This window comes from Carassius carassius, chromosome 10, assembly GCF_963082965.1.
Source record: "Carassius carassius chromosome 10, fCarCar2.1, whole genome shotgun sequence".
NCBI lineage: Eukaryota > Metazoa > Chordata > Actinopteri > Cypriniformes > Cyprinidae > Carassius > Carassius carassius.
The window spans coordinates 17,454,452-17,461,978 of record NC_081764.1 but is presented as its reverse complement, the minus strand read 5'-3'; the positions used below and the strand labels follow the sequence as shown (position 1 = coordinate 17,461,978).

The 7,527-nt window shown below is 44.1% G+C and overlaps 2 non-coding genes across 2 annotated transcripts; one reads left to right on the top strand and one right to left on the bottom strand.

The window, feature by feature from the left end:
- Positions 1–6,254: 6,254 nt before the first annotated feature.
- trnap-ugg (transfer RNA proline (anticodon UGG)) lies at positions 6,255–6,326 on the bottom strand. The gene has a single exon. It is a non-coding gene; the product is annotated as a tRNA-Pro (tRNA).
- A 247-nt stretch (positions 6,327–6,573) lies between these two features.
- On the top strand, positions 6,574–6,647 carry trnai-aau (transfer RNA isoleucine (anticodon AAU)). Its single transcript has one exon. It is a non-coding gene; the product is annotated as a tRNA-Ile (tRNA).
- The last annotated feature ends 880 nt before the right edge of the window (positions 6,648–7,527 follow it).

Here is a 7,527-nt window from a genome sequence, read left to right as displayed (position 1 = left end):
AGTGACGTTACACTTGTAGGCCAGAGTGTCTGAGGCGCAAAGCCATCTGAGTCCAAGTGCAAGCTCCTGTGGATCCTCCATTGACTCTGTGAGCCATAACTCGCTGTTCTGGGATCTTGCCTCTTTAGGAAGGTGACTAATAACTTCGGGAACATTACTAGCCCACTGACGCAGCTCAAACCCCCCTGAGGCCAATAACATATTCAATTTATCAACCAGCTGTCTTGCTGCTGTAGAGGAGGAGAGGCTTTGTAAGTGGTTATCCACATAAAAGTACCTCTCGACGGCCACCCGGACTTCCTCCTCTATCTGGCTGTGTTCTGTCACATGCTTCTGCAGTGCAAACGTTGCACAGCAGGGGCTGCATGTTGTTCCAAAGGGGAGGACCTGCCACTCATAGACGCCGAGTGGCGCCTCTTTGTTCATGTCCCTCCACACGAAACGAAGCAGGGATCTGTCTTCTGGCAGTAACCTGATCTGATGGAACATGCCTTTTATGTCGCTGCTTATAGCAACAAAATGCTCCCTGAATCTCAACAGGGCACCTAGCAGGCTGGAGGTCAATGTGGGGCCTGGCAGTAGAAGCTCATTTAGGTTGTAGCCCTTGTATACGAAGGAGCAGTTAAATACGAGTCTGTTTTTCCCATTATGACTCATCATGTGGTGAGGTATAAACCAGGACTCTCTTGATGTACCCAGATCTTCCTCTGCTACCTTCTTCACGTACCCCGCCTGTTCCAATTTCAGGATCTCTGCTGCATAGGCTGATGCTCGTGTTGGGTCTTTCATCAGACGTCTCTCAGTGCTCCGCAGACTCGCCAGTACAGCATTTTTTGAGGCGTGGAGACGCGGCATGTTATTAACACGAAGCAAGGGGGTGGCATAGCGATGTACTCCGTCGACTTCCACCCTCACTGTCCTGGTTTCCAGCATGCGAACTGCCTCTTGATCTTGCTTTTAGCGGATCACTATCTTCTCACTCCTGAACGGCAGTACATCCATTTTCCATAGTTTCTCCACGTGATAAAGGAGCTCTGCAGAGGGTGACTGTGTGGATATATGCAGGCACTGCTGCGGCTGAAGATGCTGTTGGATGATGTTGGTTGGGCCCTGAATAGTCCAGCCCAACTTGGTCTTTACAGCAGCTGGTCCGCCAGGTGGACCCATATGAACCGGCTCTACTGGGGTGATCAGGTGCGTATAGTCTGACCCAATGAGGACCATGGGGTGAACGCATTCCAGTGTTTGCAAAGGAAGTCCCCTCAGGTGCTTATATTTGCGCTGTAGAGTCTTCACCGGTTGTGAATGCTCTGCAAGGCCCAATTGATCAGCGGTAAAGGCTCTCCGGATCTTGTAAGTCTTTTGGGGGTGCCTAGCAGGAAAAATTGAGAACATTCCTTGTAGAACCCTAAGATCCTGGCACACTGTCCTTAAAGCAAGGTTCTCTGACTCCCCTTTAAGTTTAAGCTCCTTAGCGGCGGCTGGAAGTAGCATCGTGCACTCTGACCCATCATCCAGTATCGCGTAGGTCTCCATGGCATTCTGTCCATTATGTAGCACAACCTTTGTCACCTTTAGGAGCACCTGACTGCTGCCAGACGGCCTATCCAGATGGAGAACTTCATTAGCAGTACTCACTAAGCATGATGTGTTCTCTGTGGCTGGTGTCACTATGGCTGGTCTAATGTTAAGGTCGTGGAGAGCTTCCAGATGTCTGCCATCACAATTCTTGCACCTGGCCTTTAGTTTGCACTGCGCTGCCTGGTGACAACGACCACAACGCCAGCACCGCCTGTTTTTCTTAACCCAGTCTCTCCGCTGCTCAGTGGTTAACCGGCTGAAGTTAGTGCACTGGTTCAGATAATGCAGGGCGTTGGTACAGTATGGACAGGGTAGGGCGACTTTGCCTTGTGGGTTGGCACTGGTAGATGAGAATACTGGGACAGTCTGGCAACTAGAAGATTGTTCAGCTCCATGGAGGACTGTGGTTAGCCTGCCAAACTTTGAGTCATTCCGTCTATCCCTCTTACTGTCTGGGTTCTCTTTGGGTCGGGACTCATATCCATACTCCTGAATCTGCAGCTCAAACTCCAGCCAGCGGGCGAAGTCTAATAGCGTAGGGACACGGATGCTGAGGGGATGTAGGTATCTCATAAACCCAGACCGCAGGTCTTGTGGAAGCTTGGACATAAGCCTAGTGACATGAGACCCACACTGAAGCTCAATATGACCTTTCTCTCCAAGCTGGTCGAGCATGCCAACCAAGGCTCTCACTCTGAGAGCAAATCCTTTAAAGGCAGTGATGTCCTGACTACGAATGTTAGGCGCCTCCATCAGGTCTGTAATGCGCCTTAATGCTAGCTGGTGAGGTTGCCCATAATGCTTTGTTAATGAGGCCATAGTGTCAGTGTAGGGTTGTGTAGAGTTGGTGTATGAATCTGCGATAAGGAGCGCTTCTTCAAATTTGAGATGATCCACTAAAATCTGATATTTAATCCTCTCCGTAACTTCGTGGGGGAGGAGATTTTCCAGGGAGGTCTTCAGCCTAGCAAACTCGCGTGGGTCCCCTCTATTAAAGTCTGGGATGGTGGGTTGCGGACCCCGATATATGTACTCTGTTGCTCGGCGAGAGTGAAAGTCCCCGTGTCTGGTTTCATTAGCTGCGCCTGGCTCATGAGGAATTAAAGGGGGTGATATCTGTGGACGGACTTGTGGATCCGTTGGCTGGTGTGACCTCCCCATCTGACCAGATGCAACCCGATTATCGTTGCCAAATGCCGGCATTCCAGGAAGCTGCTCTTGAGTGATCCCCATTTTCTTAAGGCATGTCATCAGCTCTGCTAATAACTCTTTGGGCAGTGTGGTAGTGGATAGCTGTGGCTTCTCCTCAACATCTGCCACTGGAGGGGGGGGGGAGGGCCAGTCTTCATCGTCCACTTCTACTTCACTGGGTACTTGCACAGGTGCTAATGTGTTATGGACTGTAGCTTGTGTTGTGGGCCTTGGTGAGCTAATGGCCGCGGCGAGCACTCCCGACTGCGCGTGCAGGCTGTACTCCTCGGGGGAGAGAGCAGTGTGGTGTGATGGATCTGGGCCTCTGCTTGAACTAAGCTGTGTTTGCATCTCCATTATGATAAGTTGAAGTCTCCGGTTATCCTCCCTAATCTTTTGCAGCTCATCTAATATTTCAGGTGAAGCCCCTGAGTTTACTCTGTGAGACAGTGGGTCTGGGGTGCTCTGATAATGGGGTCCTGAGAACGCTGACTCTCTGGGATACTTAGGGCGAGCACCAGTCTGGTTCCACTGATCATAAAGCTGGGATGTGCATGTTAACAGCTGATCGATCCTGTCACCACCGTAGTAGGGCTCCTGCATCTGATGGTGAGGCTGTGAGGAGAGTGCTGCAGCTGGGGAGGGTCTCTCCACAACAGGCAGGGAGACTTCATAGTCAGCAAACCAGGTTGGCGGACGTATCTGACGTCTCGGGCAAGTATCAGGAAGTGGCGTTGCCTCCTCTCTCAAATATGGGAACATCCTCACACACAGCGGTCACAAACTGATCCGGCTCGAAGGACCAATTTTGTAATGACGACTTGATAGCTAGGACTGTAACTGTAGCTAGTTGGGGATAAGTGACCACTGTGGTGCATCAGTAAGAATGCAATTGGATGCTGTAAATCTCTTCGATGGGTTTATTGACAGTCAGCAGAGTCAACATGTCTTCATGTATGTACAGTATGTGTGTGGTTATGTCTCTGAACGCACACATGCACAGATATCGACACGGACGACAACTATTCACCTCAGTAATATCTACGATGCGTTTACCGGCCAATCTCACGACCAACTCAAAACGAAACTAAAAACTGTCAGCGCTAAAACTGTGTTCTCTCTGTGACCCCGAAACGAAGCCGCTGATTGGCTAATCCCCGTAACAGCAAGTCCTTCTTCACATACAGTAAAACTATGTTAAACAAAATTGATTTGTGAATGATAATATCAAATTTACTTACCAAAGATGTTGCAAAAAAAATCCCCCTTGAGAAAAGATGTTTAGAAATTAGGTTAATAGAGCAATTTCTGGAGCACTTCATCAGGTGTCTTCTGTGTCAGGGTGATAGTGGAAAAAGGAGTTTTGGGAGGACATTCAGTTGTCATGTGACTTAAAAACAGCACATCATTGGCTACCTTAAGGCCTACCCTTTTAATTCCCATAATGTGATATATCGTAGTTATTTCAGAATAACAAATAAATGGGTATAAATTAATTGTTGCCATATGGCAACTCCGTACCATAGAGGGTAAAACAAGAGATTTTCAGTTACAGAAGTTGTAATCTAATGTATAACTATAGAATAGATTAAACTTTATTAAAAATCTATCAGTCAAGAGCAGTTACAGATGCATAAAACTTATGAAAAATATAAAACGGTTAATACTGTGGAATTATTAAAAAAATGAAGACACTTTAAACCTGAAATTAAACCCGCCAGTAGGTGGCAGCAAATCACTGTTAAGGAGCAAATCATTGAGATTCAACCGATTCATTCAAGCAGCTGATTCACTCAGGAAGTGTTGCTCAGAGACGCAAAACAATTCTGTGGACTTTGGAACCATTTTCGTTGGCGAAATACAGCGAAACAGACGATTTGGTGTCTAAAATGTAAGTCACATGATATTAAGTTCTTGTTTATTAAACTGTACGCTGAATAAAATCATCACATTTGTAATCATGCTAATATTTGGAGAAAAACGGCACTCTTTGTTTAAAATTGGTTAACATAGATATTAAATTATATAAATATGAAATATATACAGGGGCATATTTGAATTCTGAGGCGTTAAGACTAAATCAAGTGCACAAGTCTAACCTACTAGACTATGTCACGTAGTGCATGCATGCACAGAATGTGTGTGTTTTTGTTTGTTTTTTGTAAAGTGAGATGCATACTCCATAATATCAGATCGTTAAATCAACAATTACGATATCATAGACTACATATAACGCACACCCTACAGCACTGGCCCGATCGGGCAAGTGACCTTACATCCCGAGCGTCATTCACACTAGCCTCGGGCAAATTGGCAGTCCTTATTGCTCCTCAAGAGGTAAAGCCCGGGGGCCCCTTATAGTCTTAATGCGGCCCTGTGCTGAAACGAAAGCGGACGCAAAAGTACCGACGAGAGTGGGAGGAATCAAATACTTGGCTGGAGAGTGTCAGTGCAAATGAGTATCAAGCCAATTGCACAATTTGTCGGCGAGTGTTCTCTGTTTCGAATGGTGGCTTGTCAGATGTGCGACCACATGCCTCGGGAGAACAACATTCATACACTTTACAATAAGGTTCATTTATTAAACATTAGTGTATTAACTAACATCAACTAACGACGAGTAAGTAATACATTTGTTACAGTATTTATTCATCTTTGTTAATGTTAGTTAAGAAATAGAGCTGTTCATTGTTTGTTCATGTTAGTTCAGTGCATTAACTATTAACAAGATTTTAATAAATTATTATTAAATGTGGAAATTAACATGAACAAAGATGAACAATTGCTGTATACGTGCAGTTCATTATTAGTTAATGTTAATTAATGTAGTTAACTAATGAACCTTATTTTAAAGTGTTACCGATTTGTATATCACGGTTAAGGTGTACAGTCAGACACATAAGCATTATTTTAATAAGAGATAAGAGAGATATATTTAACAATAAAAATACAGTGCCTATGTGAAGCAAATAAACAACTTAACTAATTTAAATGATTGCATTCTTCAATAGGCTACTGTAGAATTAACAATACACTATATAAAAACATTAACTTAATACTAATAATGAAACAAAATTGTGTTTTACATGAAATGTTTATAGATCGGTTATTTATTATGTGATTTCACTGTTTGGATGGTGTTACTGTCTGCAAACAATGACAAATATTTTATCCAAAATCTGTGTTCACGCCACCTTATACAATTACTAAAGTTCATTAGCATTTAAGATTTTTATGAAAACATGTTGTGATTTACCACCACTGGCACGTCATCGGACATGTGGTTATCGTGGCAGGCTTCCCTTATTGAAGGTGGCAACCCTACCAGCGCATGAGAAGTGATACGATTTGCCTTTGTTTATCTGATTCAGTACCATGTTACCCATTACACTTATTTCTTGCACACTAATCTTAATGTGCACACTAAAATATAATAAAGTCGTGAACTTTCCTTCGTTTCTCCCGGACGTTTCAAAAATTTCGGGCTCGTCCGGGATTTGAACCCGGGACCTCTCGCACCCAAAGCGAGAATCATACCCCTAGACCAACGAGCCATACATTTGGTTCATTACTTTGTGCTTATAAATCAGTAAGTTTAGTGAGTTAAAATATTGTAACGCCGTATGTCGCAGAACTGGACTCGACAAAGCGCCCGTTGCAAATCATTTGAATATTGTATCAGTAACGTTACGTCATAGAAAGAACGAGTTACCAGTTTCACTGCCGGGGATTTGTCGCGTCTCGCCGCTTTGGTCGCATCCTATTGTCGCATCTCGTGTAGATGTATATAGTGTGCAATCGGGCCGGTTAGCTCAGTTGGTTAGAGCGTGGTGCTAATAACGCCAAGGTCGCGGGTTCGATCCCCGTACTGGCCAGTGAGTTTTAGGCATTTTCTGCTACGTACAAGAACTTAACAATTAACTTCTGGTTGTGCACAACTGAGTAGATCTTTTTCCATTAAAGTCTTTTACCTTTCTTTACCTTTTCTGCAAATTAACACTGAATAACTTCAAATATTTTGAAAAAATGGTGAAACATCTCGGTTACGTATGTAACCGTGGTTCCCTGAGTAGGGAACGAGATGCTGCGGTGACGTCACCCCTCGGTGTGATGAATGTCTGAAGCCCTATACCATCCCGCCAATCCTATTGGCCAAATAGCGCTTGGCAGGCGCGTCGTTAGACATGGGCATCCGGGGCTTCAGCCCCGGGTGTTTTTTTTATAGCCCGGGATCTCAAAAAATTTAATTTATTGATAATTATTATTTTTTTTTTATAATTTGTATTTATTTAAAAAAAAATGACCGGGTCTTTTAATCTATCCTTCGGAATCAATCATGTATTAAAGACGATTAAAATGTGTTCAAGCAGATCAAAGTTACTATGGTTACAGCTTAGAGTGCGCGCCTGAGGAGAAAGAGCTTTGGGCTTTACTGTCATTGTTGTTTGTGGCTTCTGGTGGTAGCTATGGACATTAGACACTTTTTAAAAAGTAAAATAAGGAGGCAAGAAGAGTTATCTACTGGCGCCGTTCCCTCATCATTAAGCTCAGGTCGGTGAAGGCTCTTTAGCAAACCCTGGTCTAACGTACCTAGCCCTGTACTTACTGTGGTATTAATGCAGAACATGTACTGTATATATAAAGTACGTGGGACCTTACTATTTCGCCTATAACTAATCCATTTTGTGAGCCATAATCCGTTTCTGGTGAAGAATGTAGATGAAGTAGCCTATACATCTGATTTGGCGATTGAAA